The sequence below is a fragment of the Doryrhamphus excisus genome, chromosome 8 (assembly GCF_030265055.1).
Source record: "Doryrhamphus excisus isolate RoL2022-K1 chromosome 8, RoL_Dexc_1.0, whole genome shotgun sequence".
Taxonomy (NCBI): Eukaryota; Metazoa; Chordata; class Actinopteri; order Syngnathiformes; family Syngnathidae; genus Doryrhamphus; species Doryrhamphus excisus.
In genome coordinates, this window is record NC_080473.1 from 4,971,253 (window position 1) to 4,990,200 (window position 18,948).

Here is an 18,948-nt window from a genome sequence, read left to right on the forward strand (position 1 = left end):
CTGTTACTTTTTTGTTTCACTCGTTTATTGTCATGTACCGATCCAGCAAAACTTTTCTATCTAAGCCTCAGTTTGTATTCTAAAAGTCTAATCCTCCTGGCCCATGACAAATACACATACACACGCAAACACAAAGTGTTTTCCGACTGCCATATTGCCTAATCAGTGCTTACAGGCTGTGAACACAAACTGCATCCCTGAGAGAAAAACAGAAACTACGTGCTGAATCCACTTTGTCAGTTACAAGATGCCACAAATTAGAAAAGAAAAAGTGCAAACCAAGTTCCAGACCGCCACTCCAGCACAAAGGTTATTTTACGATCAGCGTTTCGGCGTCTTTGCCACGCACTCGTCTGTCTTATATATTGTATTACTGGACTCACTCACTCAGCCAAAAGCCTTAAAAAAATCATCAAACCCTTCTCTTCTTATTAAAGATCCACTCCAGCAGTGTCTGTCCAAAAGATCAGCTGGTCCCTTATCTTCCTGGGGGTGGAAAGCCTTGGATTTGACAAGAGACAGAAGTCTATGATGCGAGTGCGGCGAGACCTGCTGGTAGGGGGGCGGCCGGGTGAGTGGGGTGTCCAGCTAACAAGGAGATGGACACCTAAAAGAGTTTGTCGGAATAGCTTTTGGGACCTAAACTTGAACATTCATAAAAAAAAGAAAATAAGGCATGGGACCACCAGTATTTCTCTCTGTTCTGCAGATGAAGAAATAAATCCCTGGGTAAGATCAGCAGGGACTAAAGACGACTGGGTCGCCAGAGGGCTTCGTCTCTAACAATACGAGCGTCATATAGTGAATTGTGTGGGGTGCCTGGGAGGCACAACTGCCACAGCTCCTTTGCCACATCTCATTTCGTTGTTAACCAAAGTGAATATAAGATGGGATAGCCTCGACATTCATTTATCATTCATTGTGGACCACTGTCATACAAAACCAAGAAAGGCCAGAAAAACAAAAAAAAAAATCAGAATTTTTAAGACGTGAACATCCAAATTCCCATACAAGAGACCAAACAAAAAAAGAAGGGGTGTTCAAAGTGCCCCCTTCAGAGAATATAATACGCTTGGGATGCAAAAAACAAAACAAAACCCCAGTGTTCTGCACAGACGCCTTACTATGTCACTGCAGGAAGTAAACATGAATTCAATTCCAGTCATCCCTTGCCACTTTGCGCTTCAATTTTCACAGCTTCACTCTATCATAGTTTTTTCAAAATATATTTTAAAAATCATGCTTTTTTGTGGATGAATACAATAGTAAAAACAATTGACTATTTAAGCTAATAATAATAAATAATATTATTTATATAATACTGAATTATTAAATAATAATAATAATAATAATAATAATAATAATAATAATAATAATCATAAAATGCATATTTAAGCAAATATGATTTTTTAACCTAAATTTAAAATTTCCATGGATACAAATTACTAAATTAACTGAAGTACATATATATAAGGATAAAGATGCATTCAATGATGTTGATATGTAGTATTCCACACTGGTCAATAGGTGACAGTAATGTTACTGTAATGATTAGTGAGACACAAGCACCAGATGTCCCCATTTAAGGTCCTGTCGGGAAGACTATAGTAATGCATATGAACATGAGTTATGTCTACTATAATGAATCATCATGAATGCTACACAAACCCTGAGAATTAAATATTCATTCATTCATTTTCTACCGCTTACAAGGGTCGCGGGGGTGTTGGAGCCTATCCCAGCTGTCTTCGGGCGAGAGGCGGGGTACATCCTGGACTGGGTGGAATTGAATCCTGGTCTCCTGTGAGGTCTGCATGCTAATCACTTGTCCGTCGTGCAGCCGAGAATGAAATAAAAAAAAATTAAAATATTAAGATGTGCAAATGGGACAATAATATAATATACAGTAATAGTGCAATTTAAGTGAGATGTGTGATTACAAGACTGGGACTTTAATTGTATTTAAAAGAAAAAAATGATTTATATCAAGCGTCTACATTCAGTTATTTGCACAATTTGTATTTATTTTTGTTATTGTTGTCAACACTGACATGTGTTCAAGTGTTTATCAGAGTGACAGCCTGGGGAAAGAAACCGTCTCTGTGCCCGGTTGTCTTGGCCAAAAATGCTGTGTAGCACCTACCTGAAGGGAGGAGTTTGAACAGTTTGTGTCCAGGATGTGTGGGTTCTGCAGTGATGTTCCCTGCCCGTTTCCTGGCCCCGGACTGCTAGAGGTCACGTATGAAGGTTGGCTCCTTTATAGTTGTTTGTCTTGTTTGTTTGCAGATCCAAACCAGTCAAGGATGGAAGTGCAGAAGAGCTGTTGGGCTCTAATAATGTTTAAAACCATATTTATAAGGTTGTAAACAGGTTTTCAGGAACAGGAACAGGAAGTGTACGAGAAGTGTACGACTTCTGTACTATCGAATCTTCCACATTGAAAAAGCAGAGTATGATTAATATTAAATTGACTGAATTCAAATTTTTTTCAGTGTTGCCTTAACATTCATTTGCACAGAAACACAGCAGACTGTTGACTCGCTTATTTATGCTACGTATAAAGTAAGTTAAAAAAAAAAAACATATGAGGAACAAATCCAAAGTCAACCGGGTCACATCAGCATAAAGGAATTAAAATAAAGGAACTGTTGAGAAGGTGGCAATAAGAGGTTCAGATAGTTCCTTCATATTCATGCACAGCTGCTGCTTGCTGTTGAATATGCTGTGTGACGCCTGCAAAACAGCGGCGGCGATTGGCTCGCTGATCCACGAGCCTATAGAATTCAGTTATTCTGAAGGGCATTATGGACTATATATTTAAACGTGCATGTATAATGGAAAAGCTATCACGTGATGCCAGAAATACAAAAGACTGGTTTCTGGGCATCTCAGGGTGGTACATTTTGTGTGTGCAACCACAGTCCTGAGCCTCTGACCTCTGACCCTAGATACCTGGAGTATGTTGGGTATCATTAAAAGTTAGGAGAGCACAAGCACCCGCAAACAAACTTTACCAACTAAGTTTGAGCTAAAAAAAAAAAAAAAAAAGCTGATAAAGTGAAGAATAACAAGGGATTGAATGAATGAATGAATGAATGAATGAATAAAAATACAAAAAAATATATATATCAGGAAAGCAGGAAGTGAACAAATGTAACAGTTACTGATTGTAAAAGTACCAGATGGAGGGGTAGGATTTAATAAGCTTTGCTTCTTCCTGCTCCTTTTGGACATGTGGAACTGTGAACTGATTATGTGATGCAGTCAATTGCAATCTGATGCATGTTCAAATGAAATTAAACCATTACCATTCCCAAATGTATTATGATACTATTTAAAATGTGATGCGCCAATCTCTTTCTGAATGTTATGAACTTCTGTTTCCAAATTGTGTTGCGCAGAATAATGCAGATGACTTACCCTAGTTGAGACCTGCGAGGATGTAGTTCAACTTCCCATAGCTGATGCCATGTAGTCGTCTAGAAAGTAGAAAACTAGCTGAAGATTGAAACACACTCCAATTTACCTCAGTTTCTTCAAAAGAATCAACAAGCAATTCACCACAATTGCTATTTGATACAAAAGCAATTATTATGCCTACTATATTAGGTCATACGAGTGTGAAGGTGACTATAGGGGTGTTATTTCATGTATGGAGGGCTCTGATAATGAAAAAAACATATTTAGAAGGTTGTGAACTGGTTTTCTATGCCCTAACTACAAGTAAAGTTATCTTCATTCATTTATTCATTTTTCTACCGCTTATCCTCACGAGGGTGGCGGGGGTGCTGAAGCCTATCCCAGAGCTGGGGTACACCCTGGACTGGCGGCCAGCCAATCACAAGGCACATATAGACAAACAACCATTCACACTCACATTCATTTGGAGAACAATTTGGAGTCACCAAGTAACCTGGCATGTTTTTGGAATGTGGGAGGAAACCGGAGTACCCGGAGAAAACCCACGCATGCACGGGGCGAACATGCAAACTCCACACAGAGATGGCCAAGGGTGGGATTGAACTCAGGTCTCCTAGCTGTGAGGTCTGCGCACTAACCATTCGACCGCCGTGCAGCCTAAAGTTATCTTAACATTCATTCATTCATTCATTCATTTTCTACCGCTTTTTCCTCACGAGGGTCGCGGGGGGTGCTGGAGCCTATCCCAGCTGTCTTCGGGCGAGAGGCGGGGTACACCCTAGACTGGTCGCCAGCCAATCACAGGGCACATATAGACAAACAACCATTCACACTCGCATTCATACCTATGGACAATTTGGAGTGGCCAATTAACCTAGCATGTTTTTGGAATGTGGGAGGAAACCGGAGTACCCGGAGAAAACCCACGCATGCACGGGGAGAACATGCAAACTCCACACAGAGATGGCCGAGGGCGGGGACCAAACCCTGGTCTCCTAGCTGTGAGGTCTGCGCACTAACCATTCGACCGCCGTGCAGCCTAAAGTTATCTTAACATGTTTTCACATATTATATACAGTACAGTGGCGCCTTGGTTAATTCTTGGAAATTCTGTCTATGCAAATTCTGAAGAAAATCGGAGACAAAGGGCAACCTTGGTGGGACGCCAACTTTCACCAGAAACTGGATCAACTTACTGCCGGCAATGAGAACCAGGCTCCTCCTCTGCCCCCTCCAACCCCATACTCCCAGAGCACCCCCAAAGGACACCGCGAGAGACATGGTTGAACGCTTTTTACAAGTCCACAAACCACATGTACACCTGTTGCGGAATCTCCCATGTGTCCTTCAGTACCCTTGCAAGGGTGTAGAGCTGGTCCGGTGTTCCGTGACTAATCTTAAAAGTAATTCTCGCAATACTTCAATTCATGTGATTCCTGTGAAGTTGAAATGTTAAAGATCCACTCTCACATTTGACTAAAAGCTGCATTTTCTATCCTAACAGCGATGAAAGCGAAGCTAATCAGTCATGTGGCATCAAACTGCATGCAAAGAAATAAGTTGGACACCCATGACCTTATAGTGTTTGCCAGGAAGAACTGAGCTGTTAGCACAAACATGCAGCATAAGGCAAAGGATGAGCACCCAGGAGAGGGGCGGTGCATTTATCAGCAGCATAATAATCGCAATTTGCGGGAGGCACAAAGAAGAGTGACTGGTGAAGTGCCAAGTGTTCAAGCATACGTTTTAGGGTGAAAAGGCAATTGCTCTCGCTCACAGCCCATTTTCCCAAATTTCAATCATTTCCTTTCTCTTTCTCAAGGACAAAAAAAAATCAATTTCTGGCATACAAAATCCACATGGATGAACAAAACCATTCCAGAGGCAAAGACGGATCTAAATGATGTATCGAGTCTTTCCTTTAAAGCAAGTTCATAGTTTTGAAGAGGTTTCTGTAGCCCTTCACTTTCAGTTTCACTTCGAAGCTATAAATCCACTGCGATTGTGGACTACATCTGTATCAGAGAGTTTTGATGTAGTGTCAGGACTGTGGCACAAAAACATGACCTGAAAAATAAAACAGCTGCTTTGCAAAATGTGCACAGATTAGCATGTTTTGGCTGGTGGCTAAAGCTAACCTTTGCGACCAAATTAAATGAATCATTGTATTCAACACACAAACGTCAACAAAGATATTTCAGTACGTACTGTACAGTATGTTGAGTTAAGGCGGTTATACAGTACACAAAATAGACTCGCTGGTCTGTTTTATGCAAATGCTAACAGAATATTTTCGGTGATCCATCATTTAACATTGTTTCATTGTTGGGTATATGCTAACATGAAATATTTTCTCAATGTTGGCAGGCTACATTATTATTATAATGTTTGCTTCAATTTGAGTGACAAATTTAAAGGAAATTAACGCACATAACTTTTATGGATAATTAGCATTAGCATGTCTGTATTGGCACCAGCTCTCATGCTAACATCCTGGATTATCCACTATTTAAACGATACTTAATTGTCGGCTCATTACAGTATGTCAAAATATTATACTAACCAAAAATACTGTTACAAAAATACAATTCGCTAACATGAACCAATGTAAATTATATTTTGCTTATTTTTCTAACCGAGTGGTTAGCGCCAATTAACCTAGCATGTTTTTGGAATGTGGGAGGAAACCGGAGTACCCGGAGAAAACCCACATATGCACAAGAAGAACAAGCAAACTCCACACAGAGATGGCCAAGGGTAGGATTGAACTCGGGTTTCCTGGCTGTGAGGTCGGCGCGTTAACCACTCGACTACCGTGCAGCCCATGAGTCTAAATTATTTCTTATTTTCTACTATTACGTCTACTCTGTAATAAAAGTGTAAGGTGACTATAGGGATGTTATTTATGCTTAGTGGGCTCTATTAGTGTTAAATATCCCATTTCAAAGGTAGTAAACAGGTATCCTATGCTCAAAATATTCAATTTCTAAATAAGGAATCCCACCTCACAGAAATCCACTTATAATGGTAGTGTGTGGACCTAATTAAACCTGCCATAAAAGCTGCAGTAAACAAGGGATGACCGTGTACTCATCAAATGTAACATACTGCAGGATGTTTATATAGACAAGCTTAACCTGAGTGTGTCAGGAAAGAAACACCTGAGGTGAAATAAAAAATGGATTGAAAAAACGAATAATATTCTGATGGACGGTCGCCAGTTTCATCATGTGGGCGTGTTGCCCTGAGGTAAGACATCCCTGCATTCTCCTGCTCGCCATGCATTAGAAATCTGTTGTGATGTCTGTGTTGGCTGCTACAAGCTCTACAAGAGCTCGCTCCATTCTCTCAGGTCCTTGACTGCCAAAATGCATTAACCAGGACCAAAAGCCTAAATAATTAAATAAAGTGGTTGACATAGCTTTGGCCAGAACGCAACAAACTTTATCGCCAGGCACTGTGAAAGTTTCCTAAACAATTACTTAGCGCGATATTAATTGCAGGTTTTTTTGCACGGGAAGGAAGAGCGGGGGGTAGGGGGGTATAATTAAAAAACTCATTATTCTGTGTTCAGGATTGTCGTTCTAACAATGAGCTGGCCACAGCTTGTCCTCCTATTTCTCACTGGCCCTTTTCCAGCCCAAACATTTTTTCCGTTTTTTTGCTGTTGTTGGCTCGGGGTTGCATTAATGTGCCATCAGTGTGTGTGTGTAGATTCAAGTTTGCAGCTCCTTGTTTTTAAACACTCTCTTCATTATTATAAGAGAGGTAAAAATCACTGTCAATAGACTTGGTGTGCAGAAGACACACTGTCACTAGCAAACAACAACACTCATTTATTCATTTTCTACAGCTTATCCTCACAAGAGTCGTGGGTATGCTGGAGCCTAACCCAGCTGTCTTCGGGCGAGAGGCGGGGTACACCCTGGACTGGTCGCCAGCCAACCACAGGGCACATATAGACAAACAACCATTCACACTCAAATTCATACCTATGGACAATTTGAAGTCGCCAATTAACCTAGCATGTTTTTGGAATGTGGGAGAAAACCGGAGTACCCGGAAAAAACCCATACATGCACGGAAAGAACATGCAAACTCCACACAGAGATGGTCGAGGGTGGCTTGAACTCGGGTCTTCCAGCTGCGGGGCCTGCGTGCTAACCACTTGCAGCCCCACTTGCCGTGCAGCCCCAAACAACAACATTTGATCAATAATACCTCTTTCTTCACTTAATTATATCTTAAATGGCTTATTTTGTCAGATTATGTCTACTATATTGGGTCATATGAGTGTGAAGGTGACTATAGGGGTGTTATTTCATGTATAGAGGGCTCTAATAATGTTTTTAAAGAACTTATTTAGAAGGTTGTAAACAGTGCCCTTAGTACAAAAATGTAAAATTCATAAATAAGGAATTGTACTCTCTGTCTACGATCATGGTCCAATATGGAACCAATTATCATCAGAGTGTTCTGTCTCCACAACAAATCTTTATAATGCAGACTCCATGTCTGTACATGTCCATCCACAGCCCCCCCCTGACCCCCAATAAACTTTGTATAACTAAGGTAGGGACACGTCTCCTTCTGGGTACTGTTTGTGTTGCTGCCGCATCTCTCCAGGTATATGTGTGTGAGTGATAGTAAAAAAAAGCTCTGACTCACTTGTGGAGAAGTCGCTACCTGTTTATTTGCATGTTTAAAATTTGCATAGCTCATATACATATACAGTATATATGCCAATCTATCTTCCTCAGGCTTTTTGTAGGGTAAAATGCCATCATATATTCGGGTTAATGTGGTTATATGAACTCTGCTTGACCACATTGACTTAAAAGGAACTGATAGTTTGTGTGTGTGTGTGTGTGTGATGCTGAGGAGCAAAGCATGCATAGTGGAAGGCATTCCTCAGGACAAAGAGAACAGGGGAGGTGCATAGATTATAAAGTCGGACAGCAGAGATGAGACAAGTGTGCTCTCACTCCGTCACACACACACACACACACACACACACACACACACACACACACACACGTACACGTACACATCAGACACCCCCCATTTCCTCCTCTCAACAGCTTTGTTGAATCCGACTCCGACCCGCTGGCTCACGGTCGCCCACACTCCCAAATCCCTCACCAGTCCCAAATTGCTTGTCAAAAGGACGGAATTAGAAAAATAAAAGTGTGCAGCTGACAAACAAGATTACATGCTGTTTGCACCTGGCTCTGGCAATTAAAGCTCCGATGACAAGCAAGGATGGCCTCCTAATGTGGTGTCTCAAGGCTCATAAACCTTTTTCGCAACAAACGCCACAGCCCACATGCCATTGTAGAGACACTGGCAGCCGAGCCGCCTGCCATTCTTTGGTCCTTTGTGCTGTCACAATGTGTGGAGGGAACATGTGGGGATGCTTCATTGGGACATTGCCTAATTAAGACTGAGCTAACAAGTGTCTCTCCTATGATTTGGAGGTGATCCAATTAGAAGATGATTTTTGTTCGTTTAAAAAAAAAACTAAAATAGAAAACAGATACTCTGTTACCTCATACATCAGCTCGGGACTTATGCTTATGCAATTAAAAACCAGGCAGTTATTTATTTTTTCACCTCTATTTCTCATGTTATGCTTTGTATATTATACACAATGCATATAATGTCCTCAATCTGTGATGTTTGGTGAGGTTCATGGCTGGTGAGGCACTTTTTAATGTGAATACAATTGACTTTCGAACACGTGTATGTTTATATGTACATATAGGTATTTTTATTTGTGTTGATTTATGCTTGGTTTGTTGTTCTTTGGATGATTTTCATGTTTGAAATAAAGACGAAAAAAAACCCCAGTTACTATGGTACCCATTATGTTATTGTATGGTCATATCACCTTGTACTTCGGTATGTGACAAAAAAATAAATAAATAAATGGAATTTTTTTTTTTTTAATTATAAAATAAATCAAAAAAACTTAAATTATTTTAGAAAGGCAGGAAGTGAACAAATGTAACAGTTACTGATTGTAAAAGTACCAGATGGAGGGGTAGGATTTAATAAGCTTTGCTTCTTCCTACTCTTTTTGGACATGTGGAACTGTGAACTGATTATGTAATGCATTCAATTGTAATCTGATGCATGTTCAAATGAAATAAAACCATTACCATTTACCAATACAGCTTGCTCAGTAAGAGGAATACAATAAAAATTCAGTTCATTTATACAGTACGAAATCACTACACCATCTATCTCACCGCACTTTACACATGAAGGTCACTTTCATGAATGAAAAAAGACAACTAACTGAAACCCCACATGAGCAAGCATGTGGCGACGGAGGCAGGAAAAACTCCCCCCGGGGAAGAAACTTTGAAGAGAACCCAGGCTCTGTGGGGTGGTCGTCTCTCTCGACCGGTTGGGTTGAGATAGAAAAAATATAGTCGAGGGACAGATGGTAGATCAAGCCAGGAAACAGGAAAGTCTTTATCATAGTCCAAGGAACATAGAGGAGGGTCTCTGATACACATCCGCATATCATGGGTCGCTTTAGCAAAAAGGTAAGTTTTGAGATTACTTTTGAAAGGAGATTGAGTCGAGGTGCCTGATAACGAAAGGCTCTCCCTCCCATTGTACTTCATAAAATACAGTTCTAGGAGTGGCTACTGTAAATTCTAGCCAGACCGTGTAGTGCTTTATATGAAAGATGGAGAATTTTGAACTCAATTCTAACTTTCACAGGTAACCAGCATGGGTGAAATAAGATCTCATAGACGAGGGCTTCAAGTCATGAGGGATGCCCCCTGCAACATTTCGACATAGCCTGCTGCCGTTTGACACCTATGCAAAACCTGAAGTTCCATTGGAGGGAAAAAAGACCCCAGATCCCGGTGACACCCCCTTCACTGTGCCTGTGTGGAAAACATCTAATGTGGGATTTCTATGTCTCAACGGAAACCATCAGGACCGTCAAGGTTACCGTTTTTCCACCTTTCAATTACCATATTTGGTGCTTTCCTGCAAATTTTAAATGGCGATTTTACGACGTTGAAAGAGACAAGGCTTTTGAAGATGTTTTTCCTTCTTAAAATCATTCTCTTGTCAATGCCATCAGATAGTTATTGGACTGTACTCAGCATTTGGGCCAAGGATCATCCCGGGCAGCCAATCGGATCCTCATTTTTTGCGGTCTACCACTTGACTTTTTTGTTCCATAACCCCAAGAATCTTTTAATAAGTTTCAAATGACTGATTTAATACACATTTTTGTACAAGATATTGGATTTTAAAGGCTCTGCTCTTCAACTTTTGATGAGGTAAATTGAGATCCAACAGTGCAAATGTATGTACATTCTTGCCATTTTCCAGCAGGTACTGTATATATCTTTCTGTCATTTTGTATGCAGAGATCAGCTCATAATATCAATTTTATCCAACATCCCAATAATCTTATGTCTAATTTTTGTCATATTTGTTTCACCATTTGCATTTCAGCATAGAAGTTGACTCATTGCTACATACAAAGTGTGTCACCGAGTGCATTCATGGTTGCCAATAATAATTCATTCATTCATTTTCTACCGCTTATCCTCACGAGGGTCGCGGGGGTGCTGGAGCCTATCCCAGCTATCTTCGGGCGAGAGGCGGGGTACACCCTGGACTGGTGGCCAGCCAATCACAGGGCACATATAGACAAACAACCATTCACACTCACATTCATACCTATGGACAATTTGGAGTCACCAATTAATGTTTTTGGAATGTGGGAGGAAACCGGAGTCCCCGGAAAAAACCCACGCATGCACGGGGAGAACATGCAAACTCCACACAGAGATGGCCGAGGGTGGGTTGGTCAGCTGTGAGGTCTACGCGCTAACCACTCGACTGCCATGCAGCCCTCATTAAAAATGAATTATTTTTATTTTTAGACTTCGTAAAAAAGGCTAATAAAAAAACAAACTGCAGGCATAAAATGTCCCTTGGGCTGCACCTTGGACATCTCTGCTTTAAATCGAACTTAAACCTGCTCAATAGTTATGACTCTTCCTCTCCTGTGTTGGGGCAACAGGAAGCTCGGTAGTTGCCAGTGACTTCCTGTCTTCTTGGTGCTGAAGAATGTTAGATAGCTGAGGGCTTCATCATGACAGATGGAGTCTGCTTTGTGACCCCCTGACTGACAAGCCCCTTCTGGCCCCTCCTGATTGAGTGTCTAAATACTGGTCGCTTCACTCGCATCAAGCAAGAGTTTTTGCTTCGTCTTCTTTTTTTTTTTTGTCACACCCACGTGGCTCACTCGCAGTGACGGCAATGTCACATCCTGACAGCCGTGTCATCTGGCAGTGACGCCGTGGAGGCATGATGGATGGCGTTTTTATGAAAGTAGTCAAGACGATAGGGATAAACAGCCGATAGTTCAACTAATATCATGAAGGTATTTCGTATTTTCCAACAATTACTTTCACACATTACGCCTTCGTTTTTACACACCCAGTCAGAGAAGATGTGCAGTGTTGGTAACCTGGGTCCCAAATCCTTTTATCATCTTTATTATGTATGTGCAGGTTTATAGAACCAACAGAATGATAAACAATTGATTTGTTAATGTTAAAAAATAGGAAAATTTTTGGCATTTGTGCATATAATTTTTTCTGCTTTCGTTTGGAATGGATTAAGGATGAAAACTGGCATTTCATTAATATAATGTAACTGGTTAGACCTGGAGCGGCACGGTGGTCGAGTGGTTAGCGCACAGACCTCACAGCTAGGAGACCAGGGTTCCATTCCCCCCTTGGCCATTTCTGTGTGGAGTTTGCATGTTCTCCCCGTGCATGCGTGGGTTTTCTCCGGGTACTCCAGTTTCCTCCCACATTCCAAAAACATGCTAGGTTAATTGGCGACTCCAAATTGTCCATAGGTATGAATGTGAATGGTTGTTTGTCTATATGTGCCCTGTGATTGGCTGGCGACCAGTCCAGGTTGTACCCTGCCTCTCGCCCAAAGACAGCTGGGATAGGCTCCAGCTCCCCCGCGACCCTCTTGAGGAAAAGCGGTAGAAAATGAATGAATGAATGAATGGTTACAGCTGTGTTCAGGTCCAAGGTTCAAACCATGTAAGAAGTAAACAGGTCAGAGTCAAGCTAATATTTCTACTTTACATGTAATGTTAGAAAAGTTTGGACTCTAACCAAAACAAAGAACAGCCCTAATAAAATCTAACAGCAGTGCATATTTTTTTCATGCCAAATGTATCATGTCATGCTAAATCGCTAGTTTCAGCAAGTGCAAGCGGTGGTCTATTTGAAGCAGAACCACGTGTGCTGTGTTCAAGAACATCATGCACTCAAAAGCAGGCCCTCAACGCACCGTTTCCCAACACCACACATACTGTATGCTAATTCAACATGATATATTTAATACTCACAAGAATTCAAGTCAGGTGGAAAACAAATCTATGCACACAGAGAGCATTCATTGTTGACCGGGCTTCTTGTTTTCTCTCTAAACAATATTAAAGTATCTCCAAAATAGATGCCTTTTTAACCCTCGGGGCAATTATCTGGCAGAGTAATTGACAGCAGCAAAGAAGCGAAGAAAAATGAAATCAATATTCACATACGGCTTTGAAAGATGCACAAATGCCCTCACTGTGTACACTGAGATCTGCAAGGTTGGATTTGAGGGGATATGAGGAGAATTCATTTCATATTTTATGGTTGGATAATTTGTTTTTCTACAACAATGCACATGGTACTACCTTAGTGGAACTCCTATCCATGAGCCAATACTCAAGGCCAGAGGCTTAAGACCCACAAAAAGTCCACAACAGCTAACAAAGACGGAGAAATGATTACATTATTATTTCTAACACAGTAAAACAACAATGACAGATTTGCACGAGATTTGCAAGCAACATCACAGGGAAATGCAGACTGGATTTTCAGTGATATGGGTGTTCGGAATGGAAGTTTGGCTTTGGCTAAAACCAAAACACATATAAAATGAATTTTTAATGTAAAAATCCCATTTCAATTAGTCAAAAGGTCCACTCTGTGTATCATAACAAAACAGTCCAGCAATTCACAGTGAAACAACATAACAGCAACAACACATGACATGAGTTTTTTGCAGTGTGCAGAACTAAAAGAAAAAGTACCATTTGTACCAAGTACCAAAACCTCCCACCTACACATACATCATCATGACCATCATGCATTTTGACCAATTACATTAACAGAAAAAAAGACTAGGGCTGCACGTTGGTTGAGTGGTTTGCGCATAGGCCACACAGCTAGGAGACTCGAGTTCAATTCCACCCTCGGCCATCTCCGTATGGAGTTTGCATGTTCTCCCTGTGCATGTGTGGGTTTTCTTCGGGTACTCCGGTTTCCTCCCACATTCCAAAAACATGCTAGGCTAATAATAGGTGACTCCAAATTGTCCATAGGTATGATGTCACGATCGTGCATAGTTGGCTTTGTGGTAAAAATATGTATTCTTTGCAATAATTGCAGCAGCGGGATAAAGCAACTCAGGTAGGCTGGCAGGTAGACTGACAAATGATAATGATAGCACACACCTGAAATAAATAGACACGGGAAAAATTAGGGACAGGTGTGGATGATAAGTACAACAAAGGACGACGAGGCAAAGCAGGAAGTTAGATTCAAAATAAGAGCATCCAAAACGAAAAAAAAAAACTAAAGAGATAAACATAAACATAAACAAACTGTCACGTGGGAACCTACACAGGGCATGACAGTACCCCCTTTCAAGGACAAATCCCGGACGTCCCGAAAAAGTTCAAAGTCAAAGAGGGATGGTTGGTGGGGGGACCAGAGGTGAGTCGCCGACGAGACCCTTCTGGGGGACGGCAGTGGCCAGCCAGACCCCTCCAAGCAACGGAGGGAATGGCTGGGTTGGCGGAGGTGGCAGGCACCCTCGGGGGGACGCCCCAGATGGTGAGCGAGGTTGGCACCCTCAGGGGGGGCGCACTAAATCATCATAAAGGCTGTCATTTGTAAAAGTTAAATGAATGGTGATGTCCCAGCAAGTACCAATGTATAAGTAAAATAAAACCACCCCATCTACTTAAGCCCCTTTTGTCCTGTCTTCTGTAATAGATCAACAAAAACAACAAACAGACATAATCAAGGAACAAAGAGCAGCGTAATTAGCATTCCGCCGTTCGGAAAAGCAACACTCATAAAAGATTTAGCTGGTCGGGGGGGTGTACAGCTCCCCCTGGTTATTGGAAACAATAGGTTACGGCATTCACATGCTGCAGTTCCTGAATATTTTACTGGTTGAGGCTGAAGCACAGAGGCATTTGTATCACGCATGTAAACAATCCTCACCTGGTCTGCACTGCACGTCGGGAAGGTATTCATCAACTAAATACTCACGATCTTTTGACTTTTTAAACCCCACTGACTGTGCCTGTATCAATAATTTGACCTTGCGCTCACGTAAGAAAGCAGTTAGCTTCCACAATAAACGAACGAGAATCTGCGTGTGGTGTTTGGCCGTTTATTTATGCATGTTTGTCCTGGTTCTTGCGGTCTTTTTAGCCTACTTGTGTAAATCACCAACTGGGACATTAATTAAAAATACATGCTCGCTCCAATGTCAAATATACAGTTTACAGCCATGTTGCAGAATGGAAGGTCTTGCTGGAGACCTCTCTTCTCTTATTAAAATGGTTCCAGTGAATAAATCATACATTATTCTGCATATTGTGATGAAAAACTCTTCTTGTGTCTCGCTGATTTTTTTTTTCCTACTCTATACGTTCTTTCTTTCATCTTGATCTTCTATAAAGTTCAATTGTGCAACACGTAAAATTACAGCAACAGCGGAGTGTGAAAGTGAAAGTGGGCATGTAGAAGCAGGATCATTTAGTGCAGCTGAGTTATGTGCTTGGCTGCTTTACAAAGTTTGAAAAGTATTCATATGATGTGCAGTACATCATCTTTCAAAGGTTCTTGCTGAAAAATATAGCCTTTATTTCTAGCCTTTATAAGCCTTTATTAACTTGTGTTGTGCGGGGTTTTCATTTTGACATTCCTGTTACGCAAGTAGTACGACAACATAAACAGTATAGAATAAAACTAAAATAATGTCAGATTAGGGTCACAGTTCACACAGCTCAATTGCAAATGTTAAAACTGTAAATAGTTCATGGTGTTATATTTGTAAAAACAAATAATTTTATTTTCATGTAAAAAAAAAAAACACATTTTGTTTTTTTTATGTTGTGCCATTGTTGTTTTGACATTTTAGCAAAATACTTGTCCGATATTGGCTTTTTCACTGACAACCCATGTCCCGATATTGTCAAACCGATATCATCCGTTACCGATATGTGTAACATGACATATCTCCCATGGTGGAATGAAGACGTGATGTATGTGTTGTGAAGCTAATGGATAGAGCATCACATTATTAACAACATTGTACAACAATGTAATGTAACATTTCTTTTAAAAGTCAACAGAGTTGATTTAATTTGTATTAAACCAACAAAATGAAGAAAATCATGTTTCATTGTGTAGGCTTAGTGGCGGAACCAGACATTTTTAATTGGGGTGGCCAAGGTGAGACCATTACTCACATACACTCATGGAAAAAACATTCATTCATTTTCAGCTGCTTATCCTCACAAGGGTTGCGGGGGGTGCTGGAGCCTATCCTAGTTCTCTTCAGGCAAGAGGCGGGGTACACCTTGGACTGGTGGCCAGCCAATCACAGGGCACATATAGACAAACAACCATTCACACTCACATTCATACCTATGGACAATTTGGGGTCGCCAATTAACCATGGAAAAAAATATTATTATTTGTTCACTTTCTAGTAAAACTAAATGTACATTTGAGCAAAAATAGCTTGCAAGAGTGTTATCCACTGTGATTGGCTGGCGCCCAGTCCAAGGTGTACCTCGTCGCTCGCCCAAAGACAGTTGGGATAGGCTCCAGCATACCCCTGTGGCCCTAATGACTTACTAATTTACTTTAAAAAGCATTGCTTTTAGGCATTCCAGGTTGTTGTGGTCATTATATTCTTACTAGGGTGGCAAATATGCTGGAGCCTATCCCAGCTTTCTTTGGGCGAGAGAGAGGCAGGGTACATCCTGAACTGGTCACCAGCCAATCACAGGACACATATAGACAAACAACCATTCACACAGAGACACCCGAGGAGGGAATCAAACCCGGGTATTGTAGCTTTGTGGCCACTCGGTCACTGTGCAGTCTTTACAAGAAAAAATGTCATATTTATTTTAACTGTAAAAAATTAGCAGTAACTACACATTGTCAGACTATCAACAGCAATGCAATTTGGAAAGCTGCACCTTTCAATATGGCACAAACATCCCTCTAAAAAGAAAGTGCAAAGTATGAAACCCCGGACAGTGACATTACAAACAGCTTATAATAAGGATTTTTTTTTTCGTACTGCCTTTTACTTAATATCCCTGTTTTGTAAGTTTATGTAAGTATGTATTTAAGTATGCAAAAGGCATTTTTTTGATGAGTTTGATGATGTTTGATCGCCCATCAACATCGGCAGAAAATGTCACTTTCTGTCATTTTGTATAAAGACATCAGCTCATAATATCAATTTTATCCAACATCCCAATAATCTTATGTGTAATTTTTGTCATATTTGTTTCACCATTTGCATTTTAGCATAGAAGTTGACTCATTGCTACATGCAAAGTGTGTCACCGAGTGCATTCATGGTTGCCAGCTTCAGTGTCTCCTGTGAGGATTTCTTTGCAGACTGTTTTCATTTCCTGAGCAGGCACCAGAATGCACAGGTTTTAATTAAGACAAGCTGTGTAAATACAGAAAATCTTATTATGACCGAAAACATCTCCGTCGTCTTTTGTGTCTGTTCTTATTGTTTACGTATTTTCTGTCCGTGAGCATTTCTTTTTTTTTTTTACAGCTCTTACAATTGAAATCTTTTTATTCTTCTATTTTATATCCAGTTTGGTAATGGTGTTACTGCTTAGAGAGCTAATCTACTTTATGCCATTCATCCAGTGATGCATTGTTATGTTTGAATGTCTTCCTGGATCCACGGTATTGGCTAGTCTGATGCTTATGCTGCACTTCCCGTCTTAGGGAAAAAAAACCTAATTGTTTCACATTCTTTCAGCTCCGTGGCAGATTTCAGGGTGAGTGATGTGCCAAATCATAGCCAGTTTCTCCTCCTCTTGGCCTTCAGATATATACAGATATTCTTAGGTCCGTCCAATTTAATGCAAAGGGGGATTTACACAATGATGGGGAATAGCGTTAATTTTGTACATGCAAGGTGTATTGTTTGTAGTTGCTGTCATGCATATACAAACAACAAAGTGATGCTGACTCCATTTGAATGTATTTGCTAGCCAAAACAGCAGCTCCTACTGAAATTGTCACATGCAATTTAAGTCTGGGGTTGAAAACAAATTCCCTACGCAGTATTTATATATGGTGACCATATATCCTGTTTTCCTTTGCTGTGTGTTTGAAAATGCCCAGGCTTTCATTAGTATTCATTAGGCCATTAATTTTAGTGGCATTTTTGCACTCTCACAGCTAATGAGTAGGCAGCATTTTAAATTAGTGTTGCTATAAAAGCCAAAGAAAAAGCAAAACTTGAACTCTTGTGTTCAACTCAAGTTGAAGTCTTGTGAAATTGGGGGTTCCAACTTCTTGCAACTCTGCAGAGATCCCCCCGAATTGCTTATGTACCAAAATTTAACAAGCATTTGACCTCAGGTTCTTTTGTTGTTTTGCTTTTGGAGTCAAAATTTGAGTATCATTTGAGTCCTGGTTTTCGCGATTGACATGATGGACACCCTATACCTGGGGTCTGCAACCGGCTCCAGCTAATTTATGCTTCTGTGTCGTCACTAAGCCGTCACTTCTGATGCCGTCATGCGGCTTTCAAATGTGTTAGAGTTGAGTGTGTTCAGGGAAATCTCCACTGACGTATGAGCGGCAGTGTTTTCAGGTTAGTCAACTCTGTGACAAACCATAATGCTGTTCAACTATTTGACTTGTTAGTTTGCTTTTTCGCCAACGAAAAATAACATCTACATAAAGCGACTCAGAGACTGGTGGTGGCACTGAAACTAATCAATGTGTTAGAACACTTATATTGCCAATGTTGATTTGAAATCGGTGAAGAACGCTTAAGAAACACTAATAACGAGCTTAATGACTAATAACTAGGTGGCATCAGGTGTGACTTATCCGCTGTGATTGGTCACATTTTCAGGAACCAGGCGTAAGCTGGTCTGGAACCCAACATATATTTATTTTAACCAAGGGAGACCTCACAGACGGGAAAAAGTACAAAATAACACAAACAGTAACCAACTAAGAGATACAAGTCAAAAAGGTACCGAGATGCACTGCAAGAGAGAAGCAGCAGGCGGCAGCAGAGCAACAACACAACTCGTAACACACATGCCCAAAGTGCTTCCGAAACCATAAAAGGAAGTCCGTCCCTCTGTGACATCACAAAGAGACAGTTTTA